The 11539-nt window shown below is 40.1% G+C and overlaps 1 pseudogene across 1 annotated transcript; it reads left to right on the top strand.

Moving 5' to 3' along the window:
- The first annotated feature begins 10261 nt into the window (after window positions 1-10261).
- Window positions 10262-10951, top strand: LOC311170216 (proteasome subunit alpha type-4-like; annotated as a pseudogene). Its single transcript has one exon. The product of its transcript is annotated as a proteasome subunit alpha type-4-like (transcript).
- The last annotated feature ends 588 nt before the right edge of the window (window positions 10952-11539 follow it).

The raw sequence follows: 11539 nt of genomic DNA, 5'->3' as shown, positions 1-11539 counted from the left end.
TATTTTTGTTTATCCTTATTGAGACACTTATTTTCAACAGGAGGATTCATACCTTTAAAAAAAATTGAAAATATGTTTATTATACTAAATACAAAAATAACTGGGATAATTAACTGGATTTTATAGAAGCAGATCTAGGATTTTTTTCCACTTATGTTTGGTCAATCAATTCTGCAAACAATTAATAACTACTTACACTGATCAAGCACTTATTGTACCATAAGCACCTGATGAAAGGTACTACCATCCTTCCACTTTACAGAGTAGAGTACTGAGACTCTAGGTCACATGGCTATAGATGACAGTGGCAGGGTTGGGACCCAGGACAAATGGCTTTAACTGCTGTCGTTCTTAATTATCTTCTATACATCATCTTGATATTAATATTTTAAAGCTTTTAGTCTGCTCATTTTTTGTTTTAAAATTTATATTTGGGAGACTCTGGGGGCGGTTAATGAAGGTTGTTTAAAGGCTAATAAGGATTATTTTAAATGAAGATTATTTAACATGAGCCTCCACTCTTGTTAACCAGGTTCTTCCATCCTCAGGTTTGCATGTACTTCCCTATGCATGCTTCTACCAGCTGCTCCCCACCAACCCCACTTCTCTTCCTCAGAAAGATGCACCCTGTCCAGGGTACCTTGAGGGAATGCAGGATCCCAAGAGAATATTTTTCACTGGCTGTCTATATAAACAAGTTGTTTCAAGCACATATAAAATTCATGGGATCATGTATGATATTGTTATTTATCAATGGCAATGTAGAAAAATGTGTGGAAGGAGGCACATGGGATTTGTTTGTCCAGTCAGTGAATGTGAAGACTCTTTATAGTCCTGCACCGTCTCATCCTATTCAGATCCAGGAACCATATCTTTGTGTTCTTTGGTATCATATGCACCATTTCTGACTAGATTCATATCCCTCATTTTGAGGTAAAAGTAGCAATGCTCCCAATTTTGTGGCTGCTTGTATTGAAACAATACAGATATGCGTGTCTCTGAAATACCCTGATACCCATTATTTAATGCTGGCCACACCATTACTTAAGGTACAATATCTATCTACATCATGCCACCTAAGAATATTGGATCCAATGATTTTTCTCAAATATTGTTGGAGTGCTTCATTGTGGATGAGTGCAAATACACATCTTACCTTAAATATAAAGGGAAATGAAATGGATAATTTTCTGGTCTTGTTAAATTTATCATTTGGAATTTTATAATGTAAGTGTGAAATGACACATCTTCTGACCATATCTTCTCTGGAATGTTTTAGCCTTTAATCACTGCATTCCTAGCGTATCACCTTTTTAATGTTGACACCCCTTTGCCTACGGGGAAGATAGGCAAGGGGTTTGTGGAGGCTGAGAAGCACAGGGCATGTACATATGTCCTCCACTATGGCTTAAGATAGACGCAGGAGCCACCACATCAAGTGGAAGCAAGAGAAGACAAAGATTGGAAGGACCTACTTCTGTTTCAGAGCTATGGTCTTCAAAGCCTGCAGAGGACAGTGGGGAGACCACTGCTAGGCCCATAACGTGGAGCCTGTGAGGGTATGAGACACTGCCCTTGGTGCCAACAGCGGGGGACCCCCAGGATAAACGACACATGCTGCTCTCTAGTGTTATAGCCCTGATGTGGCAGTGAGGATACAATATGAAAGTGAGTATCACCCAAAAAAGCATGTAAGCATGATTTTGCATGGTCCCACAGAGAAATATGACACCAACTAGGAATGATGGTCTGCCTGCCTGGCTGCTGTCCTGGAACTGGGAGTAAATAGGCACAAGTCCCAGAGCTCTTCTGGGCATTTGAGCAATATCACATTCAGGGTAGAGAGAGAGATCCCTGAGATGGGGAAAAACAGGGACTGAGTTCTCCTTGACCTGCTTTTGTTAGCAGACAGAAATGTCGGGCACCCAAACCTGCCTCCTAAAGACAAACCTACTCTTAGTGCGTAAGACCTTGAGTAGAAAAGAACTGTAACACAATTAATGTGCAATAGAGAGAAAAGGAAGTATATAGTTAAATAGTTTCCAGTCGAAATACCCAAAGTTACCCGTCCCCTCATGGAAATGCCCAGGCAAACAGATTTTGCCCAAAAGAGGGGTCTCTGAGGCCTGAAATCTTGTCATAAGCCTAAGCAACCTTCTGGTGGGGATCCACAAGAAAGGGGCAGAAGGGGCCAGGCAAGTCTGAAAGGAAAAGAGCAAAATCAAAATATAAGTCAAGATAAAAGTACCCATTGTCAGCCTCCCCATAGACCTCTCGCCCACGTCTCTTTCAAGTGTATCTTTCCATGTCCCCCAAGTTCCTGCTACACGTCCAAGGCCAAAAAATAAGCAGTTTCTTCTTCATATGTCTCTGCTCCATGTGCCTCCTTAATTGTGCTTCTAGTCCTTTTCTTTCCTTCCTTTTTTTCCAAGTCCTTTTCCCACTCTTTTCCAGCTTCTACTTGCTGCTCAGCTCCACCCTTCCATGGGTGGGGCGGAGAATCTGAAACCTCCCCTTTCTATGGATATCTCACTGTTACAGTCTGGCCTCAGGATATCTTAGATGGCTTGATAGACCCTACCAGTTCCAGCCCTGGAGTCAAACTTAGAAAATCTCAAGGAAGGTATGTTGAAAAGCAGGGCCCCAGCAACCTTGCTTGTGTGGGTCTAAACACTGTATTGCTTGTACCCTTCTCCTTGTTACTATAACTGCATCTTTTTTTTTTAAAGATTTATCTATCTATCTATCTATCTATCTATCTATCTATCTATCTATCTATCTATCTATCTATCTATTTATTTATTTATACAAGCACTGGGTATAGTCAAAAGCTCGGGAGGGTGAGAGAATTCATCAGAGCCAGAGGGGGGAGTATAACTGCATATATGTAACAGTTGTAGAGTTGAAAGATAGGCCTCAGCATAGTGAGACCTGAGAGGAGTGAGAGAAGTGAGACCTGAATTCCAGTTGGGTGGTAAGGATGGACATACATTCTCCAATTTATTCTCCTGGTTGATATGATGCTTCTTTCACCAGTTAATCTACTAAAGTACTGTCAGAACACATTCATTTTGTTCTTGACCATATGATTTGAGTCCTTAATGGGAATAGGACATTCCTTTCATCTATAGGAGTCTCTCCTAACCTTGGCCTCAACAGGTGGAGGAGCTTCTGTTTTCTTTCTTATACTATCTAGAGGCAGTCCATTAAATTCTTGCTTTTTGACCATCTCCCTCTTGGGTAAGTCCTGTCAATGATGGAGATACCCTCTAAGGAATATAAAAGTATAATTGGTATTTTAGGGTTTGTTGTGACTATTTATTTTTGCAAATTATTCCTTGACTTTTCTGTTCTGGTTTTTTTTTTTTTGGTGCATATATATATATATATATATATATATGTACTAAATATATATACATACACATATACATACACACATACATATATACATATATAAATACAAATTGTTTTTGTTTTTATGTGTATATATACACACACATATATGTATATAGATGTACATGAATATATCGTTCATTTTTGTACAATGTATACTTTCTCCTTTCAGGTCTATTCCCCATAAAATTCCCACCACTAATCCACCTGTGAACCATCTATGTTTATTGCAACACTATTTACAATAAGTTAAATGTGGAAACAACCCAAATGCCCAAAAACAGATGACTGGTATATATACACAATGGAATACTATTCGGCAATCAAAAAAGATAAACTCATGCCATCAGCAGCAACATGGATGGAGCAACATGGATCCAGCAACATGGATGCTCAGTGAAATAAGCCAGAAGGAAAAAGAAAAATATTGGATGGTTTCACTTATAGGAGGAATAGAGGGGAACAAAATAAGGGGATCAGGAAAAAAAAGTAACATAATAAATAGAAATACAAAATTAGCAGTCAATAATAAATCAGAGACATTCTGTTTAGGTGGTGTGTTTTGATGTTGGTTTGATGAGGCTTTGGGTTCAGTGAACGGGGTCTTTGGGTTACGTCTAAGAAAAGTTTCAACAGAGTTCCCCTTTCATTGGCACATGGCAAGTTTAACCAGCAGAGGAAGGCATTTGAGTAGACACAGGCAGAGGTTACATTTTAAAAGGACAGGTTTATTAGGAAAAGGAGAAAGGAAATGAGAGGTACCTGCATAAAAACCTGTGTAGGCAGGTGGGAGAGCTTCATTTTTCCAATGCAGAAATTGTACTGATAGAGTGTTTTTCATTTGGGAGAGGGATTTATTCCTTTGTGGAATTGTAAACTGTTATTTAACTAGTCACTTTTAGGGTGTGACTAGGTAGATTTGGAAGGACTGGTGATTGTCTACAATGGCCCTCCATCTCCATATCCCCACCTCTGGTCTGTGCCTTGAGATACTTTCTATGTGGTCTGATACTTTTTTTAAAGATTTATTTATTTATGTATACAAGAACTGGGGTATAAGCCAGAGGTGTGGAGGGTGAGGGGATTCATCAGAGACAGAGTGGGGAACAGAACAGGCAGACTGAAGTACACTGCTGAGGGGAGCAGAGGGCAAATCAGGAGGTCTGCTGCACCATGTGGATAGCTCCCTGGCTGGAAATCAAACTCAGTGCTGTAGTGGTTACGGATAGCTTCATAGGATGCATCTTAACCCCTTGCACCACCAGGGAGGCCCTGGTCTGATAATTTTGTGCAGCAGTTGGTGGTTAAGTATGTTTCATTTCTGTGGCTGGTTTAATAACTATGTTAATCATTTTTATCCCCACCTCCAGTTTCTGGTCTTGTGACCTCCATCCTTATTATTTGTTTTTACTTTAAGCCTCCCTCAATACCCACTGCAGGTACTGAGAATTTGTAGAAAAATGACTCCTGCCTCCTTGAGAGTAATTTACATATCTGTGAATAAAAATAGCTATTCTTTACAAACACAGTGCCACATTCTAGATGTTTTACACATATTGTCTTTAATCTTCACAACAACCTTGCAAGGTAGGTGTTAGTTCATGCTGACTGTGTTATAGGGCAATCCCAATGAGAAATGGATTGGCCTGACTGTGGGTCTTGTTCAGGACAACCTTTTCTCCAAACAAATGTGCTGCCGAAGCTAAGAGAGGTTGGTAGGAGAGAATAATCCACTTTCTTACAGATTGCTAGGAAATTTTCTGATGCCAAATTATTCACAGTCCCTCCTCCCCCATCCTGTGAACTGTATTCCTCATTGGGTCCTATATTATGGTGCATAAACATACCAAATTCAAATCCCAGCCCCACTAATCATTAGGTGAGGGACTGAAACCTCCTTGAAACTCAGTTTCCTTCGTTGTAATTGTGTTAATGATTCTCTGGGAGGTTGTTGTGGGAATGAAAGGAGCTAAGACCCTTCAATGTTCCCAGCATTTTGTACAGCACAGCAAAGTCTCAACAAACGATATTTCCTGTTCTTTTTTTATCTCTGTACCTGCCATGGTATCTGGCACAGAGAAAGTACTTAAGAAATAGTTCTGAAAGTAATTCAAAGGATTCTCCATGGCCTTGTTTCATAAGGACATTGTAATGTTGGACCTTCTCCAAAAGCTCCCTGAAAGCACAAAGAAGTTTTGCAGCGTGTCATAGCTACTCATGGTTAAGATCTTTAGGATGAAGCAGGGAAACAAGAACAGTTCTAAAAATAACAATAGTACTAAAATTCTGAAGTAAAATTCACTAGGTGGAGTACTGTTGCTCTTCAGGAAATAGCAATAGTTGAGTATTGTTAAGTACCCTAAAGGATAGAGGACAACAACTGTGATGAGGATAGCTCTTGGGTTTCGTGGATTGTTCGTTGCAAGTGTATCCTTTTTTAAGAGTAGACAAAAAGTAAAATATAAGATTTTGGAATATGTAACATGGGATGTTAGAGGTGATGGAGGAGAGTAGAAAATTTAGGATGGAAGTATCACAAAACCAGGAACTGGAGGTGGGGTAGAAATGATGAACACAGTTGTTTACTCAGCTATAGAAATGAAAAATCCTTAGGCTCCAACTGCTGCAGCAAGCATCAGAGTGTTATAGAAAATATCTGGAATGAAGGTTGAGGTCCATTGTAGAGAATCACCGGTTCTTGTAAATCAACCTACCCACACCCTAGAAATAATTAGTTTAACAATAGATAGCAATTCAATGAAGGAATGAGCCCTTCTCAAGGAGTAGAAGATGATATTAGGGTAATTTCTGCTCTAGCAAGGGGCAGCAGCTCTCCTCCCGAGACTGCCCACCTGTGTCTCATACAGGGTCTTTTAACAAGTCAGTCCCTTCCAAACATAGCTCTTTCTGCCCATTTGTATCTGTGCAAACATCCTTTTCTGTCCTTTCTGTTTTTAAAATGTAATAAACCTGCCCATTTGGATATAACTAACTGCTTCTGCCTTATGGGTAAACTCACCGTGTACTACTGAAAGAGGAAATCTGGTGAAACTTTTCTCAGAGGTAACCCAAGGATCCTGTTCTCTGAACCCAACACCTCTCCAAGTGACATCAGAGGGCATAAATCCTCACTGTGATGCAGGGAGTGATTGGCTCAGGTCCAGCCTGGAAGGGGTTCAGAATGGCAAGTGTACCGCCATTCTCCAGCTAGTTCCACGAGAGACGTTGTTTATTGATCTTGGCATTCTCCCTGCCGAAATCCGACTCACCTCATTTGGAATCAGTCTGAGTTCTCATTTAAGATCCAACTATTTGTTGCCCCTGGCTCTAAGCAGGGAGAATTTTGTGCTCATTTAATATCCAAGATTCAGAGATTCCTCCTTCTCTCCCAAGAAGTTTCAATCTAGTCTCCCGTTGTGGCTGGGTCATGGCACCACAAATATTAGCACCGTCAGTAATCATGGAAATTTTAGTGAAGTAGCCACTACTGTTTTTTGCTCTTTTTTTTTGCAATGTACTTGTCGTGAACTCAGACAAGTCTCCACACACTAGAATGGAGGACAATTAAAATGACAACCATCACATGGCATCCAAAATCATCCCTACTCATCTTTGAAGTAAACTTGTTCTTTTTTTCCCTTGTGATGGGGTTTCCTAGGACATTCTTCAGTCCACATGCTCTCCAAGCACACTTTGGATATTTCTGTGGGAGCTGCTTCCTCTTATGTTCTCAGATGACAAACAGGCCTGGGTGTCCATGTTTGTTTTGATTAGGATGCACTGGTTTTAAGTAATAGTACAGTAAATACAGACTAAAATCAGATTAAGCAATAAAGAAGCTGATTAACACAGAAAATGTTCAGAGATAGGATATCTATTGGTGAGGAACATACTAGAGTAATGACTCCACTTCCTGAGGCTTCTCTTACTGTGTCTGCCTTACGTGGAGGCTTCATTCTCTGATGGGTAGCAACGTAGCTATAGTACTTCCAGTCATCGCAGTTCGTCATGATGAGTCTTTGTGTGTGTGTGTGTTTGTGTGTATGCGTGTGCACATGTGTTGGGGAATAGTGCTGTCTTCTCATAAAGAATGAGACTTTCATTTTTGCACAATGTGTGCATTTTCATCTTGGTTATATAAAAAATATATAAAATTAAAAAATAAATTTTGCAAATCCTCTATGAAGTAATGAAAATAAGACTATTTTTTAAAATGATTTCCAATTATTTAACAACTATTAAATAAATAATTAAATATTGAATGTTAAAAAAAAAAAAAGAATGAGACTTTCCTGTATGGATCATTAATCAAAACTGGATCATATGCTCCACCCCTAAACCAATCACTCATAAGAGAATGAGTCCTGTGATTGATTTAGACCAATCATCATTTATCCCTTGAGCTGGCATAGGGCCTAATATGGTTTTTTAGAGTCAGGATGGCTTCCTTTGGCAGAGTTCCAGAAATGGGCCTACTGGATGATAGGGGGTGATCCAGGTAGAGTCTTGGTATATGTTGCCCAGGGGTAGTTCTGATGCCAACTCTCTGTGAACCCTCCTTTGGGTGCCTGCCCCCTTGGCTGAGTTCCTATGCATACTTATGGACTGTTCTGCCTGCAGTTACTGGTGGGAGGTTCTGTGAACCATCAGGGGAAGACAGTCACTGATGCTCAGTGCTTACATCCCAAATATCTCCACCCACATTCTGAATCCCATCCTACCCCTCAATATATTTGTTTGCAATTAGACATTTTTGTTTCTCTCACTCTTTCTTAATCATGACAACTCCTAAGGCTTGGGCAAACACTCTCAGGTTCATAAGGGCTGACTAGGTGGGCAGCCTGCGCCCTGTTATGGCATCTTATTCACCCTTCAGCCAGACTCCATCTCCTCTCCAGAGTCATTGCCATAGCAACCATCCTTCTTTGAGCAATAAGTGTGGGCAGCAAAGTCTTACATGCTTAATATGTTTGATATTTTACCTTTCAAAACATTCTTTGGGGGAAATTCAAGTTGGCTGGTTGAACAAAATAAATAAGCTTTTTTATTGTCAACAAAGGCAAAGGGCGGCAGCTTTGATAATAGGGAAGTCCTGGCCTGTTCAGAACTGGAGACCAGAGTGAGCAGGTCACATCCAGCGCCACTTGAGAACAGAAAGGAATGGGGAACCTCTCAAGAGCTGGTGGAACTGATTCGGACTCTGGACAGCGTTGAGGAGCTCCAACTGAGGATTCCTGCCCAACTGAAAGAGCCTTGACACAAACCCCATCTCAGTGACCTTTGGGTAGCTTTTGGCTCCCACGAATGGAGGGATCAGGGATTTCACCTCATATTGCATTATGGGGGTCCTGCGTCTCTCTCTGCCTGTCCAGGAGACAAAGTCTATTTAGTTGCTAGGGTCTATTCAGCCAGGAACTCCTTAAATGGGCACACACTTCACACAGCACTGAGAGCTTTGAGTGGCTGACTTGTCAGTTTAGGACAGACCAGCCAGCCTGGTGTCTTCCCGCAACCCTGCCCTCTGTCCGTCTATTATTTACAACAGATTTACTCTTGTCTAACATTTTTTTAAACTTGAGAATTAAAGATTGACGTTTTACACTACATTGTTTTAAGTATTATGCTTCTTGATTCCTAAGTGATTTTTTTTTTTAAGCAGTAGATTTAAATCTTTCTTCCTTCCTCCTTCCATCCTTTCCTTCTTTTCATTGAATGAATGTATGAATTTTGCCTTTTTAAAGGGATTCGTGGTAGTGTAGAAAAAAGAGTGAGGTATGGAGCAGACAAACCCTGATCAGAGTCCATGCTTTCCTATTTGCTTTATAGTCTTGGCATAGGGTAATCAACTGTTCTAAATACCTAGGGGCTGAGGAGTTTCTAGAGTTCAGGACTTCCAGTGCTAAACCCGGAGAACAGTTAGTCATCTTACTTGGCCAAGATACTTAACCTCCCTGACCTTTGTTTCTTCATCTGTGAAATGGGAATAATAAGACAGATTCTGGTTAGGCAGATAAGGTAGAGGCCTCACGGAGAGTGGAAAATTGTCAGCCCTGTCCCTCAAACAAGAATAGCCTAAAATGCCTGGTAAGAAGACAGTAGAAGCAGGGGATAGTGGTCCCACATTCTGAGCTGCATGGGTTAATCTTTAGCAAGCTGTGTTTTAGCTCCCTGTGTGTTTTCAACACTCTTTAGCAAGCTACTTCCCCATATATTTAGCATAAAAGACCACGGACATCAGCACTTCAGTGGTAACCCTTTTGGACCCCCTCCTTGTTGCATGGAGATTTCCTGTCACTTAAATAAAGAGCTGGTCCCTTTCTGGTCCCTGTTCTCAGTGTTCTTGGGCATGAGATAAGGACCTGGCTGAGATGGTGTGACTCCCTCAAGTGTAACTATCATACCTGTCTCATGGGTTATTTTGAGCACGCACCATTGTGAAGAAAAAGGACCTTAAGCTGTCTGAGACTTGCCAGATCTCAGTTGATGATAATGATAGTAATATTAATAATTACATTTTTTAAAGGTTCAAGGTGATTTTTTTGGCCATCATTCACTTCTACAATCAACACTTTTCAATTCTTGTGTCTTTCAGGGAAGGGGAATTTATTATGTTTTTTTCATTTTTATGTAAGCCTGAGTTTCTAAAACCTTGCTTTGCCCTGTTAAAAAAAACTAGCAGGGTGGGGGGAGGCATATTCACAGTGAATTCTCAGTTTTTCTCTTCCAGAACCCTTTTCTCTTCAGTATCTTTCCTCCAGAATGTCATAAAGTTCAGATAAAACATGTCTGGAAAATATGACTCCAGGACCACTATATTTTCTCCAGAAGGTTGCTATGCCAAGTCTAATATGCATGGAAGTGACTGGACATGCATACTGGCACCTCTTTGGGAATTTTAGCAAATCATAGAGTTTTGTTTACTCCTGAGAGGCAACATACACAAGCTTCTTGATGAAGTCTTTTTTCCCAAAAGAATTTATAAATTCAACGAGAACGAGGTTTGCAGTGTGGCAGGTATAAATTCTGATATAAATGTTCTGACAAGTGAACTGAGGTTCAGTGCTCAAAGGTATGTATTACAGTTTCAGCAGCCTTTTCCTTGTGAGCATTTGGTTATAGCACTGTGTGATACTGAACAAGCTCATACAGTTTGGAGGAAAATGTTCCTTTGGGCTTTCATTGTTGTAATATTGACTGATATAAGTGCTAAGGCTTTTGGCTCCATCATAGTGATCCTAGGGGAAACGATGGGGTGGGAAAGCCACATGCATTGGAAATAATAGCACTGCAGCTGTGACAGTGCTAAACAAGACTGCCAAGAAGGAGAAGTGAGTTTGAAGTCAGCAGTTGCTTTAGCTGTCAAAGTTCTAAATAAGACCATGGATGTTAGTAAACTGCGGAAAAAGTGGAAATTGTCACACTGATGAGAGAATGGAAAGACAGCATCAGAGTTCTCAAATAAAAGGAAGTGGAACCGTTGATCAAAAAATACGAGGAAGAGGCAGTGAAGGCCGAATGAGAGAAGAAAGAAAAAGAACAGAAAGAAAAGGATAAATAGACAAAATCAGAGATTTTCTAACTCATTTTGCACCATTTAAGAGGAAAAGTTGTCCTCTCCCACACTGAGAAAGCTTTGACTTTCTTTTTTTTTTTAAAAGTGGGAAAATAGGGCCTTACCAGCTGAACTTGGTCTTTGTTATTTCTGTCCAACTGAATACTCTTCATGGACTTCCTAATCCCCTGTCATGTTTTTTTTTTTAATTTTTTTATTTTTTTTTGCAGACGGGGGCAGAATAAAAATTGGAAAGGAAAAAAAGAGTGTTGAATTTTTCTTGATTGCTAACTCTGGGTAGAGTCAAAGGGTAACACATTTACTAAGGTTAAGATTGTTTCTTAGAAACCCTGAGAAACTTAATGAGGCCCCCAAAATTTTCCTCTTTAGATACAAGACACAGCTTTTACCAACTCCCTTCTTACTGCTGCAGGTCTGATGTGTCCCAGGTACGGAATGTGTGGGAGCGGAGGGTCCATATTAACCATTTTAAGTATCCAGTTAAGTAACGGTTAAATATATTCACATTGTTTGTTATGTCTAGATGTAATTTTCTGTGTTTTGATTCTTCATTAATTTTTATTTGTATTTTTC

Source organism: Talpa europaea (genome assembly GCF_964194135.1).
Source record: "Talpa europaea genome assembly, chromosome: 4".
Classification (NCBI taxonomy): Eukaryota; Metazoa; Chordata; class Mammalia; order Eulipotyphla; family Talpidae; genus Talpa; species Talpa europaea.
The sequence above is the reverse complement of the archived record's forward strand: the minus strand, read 5'-3'. Positions and strand labels throughout refer to the sequence as shown.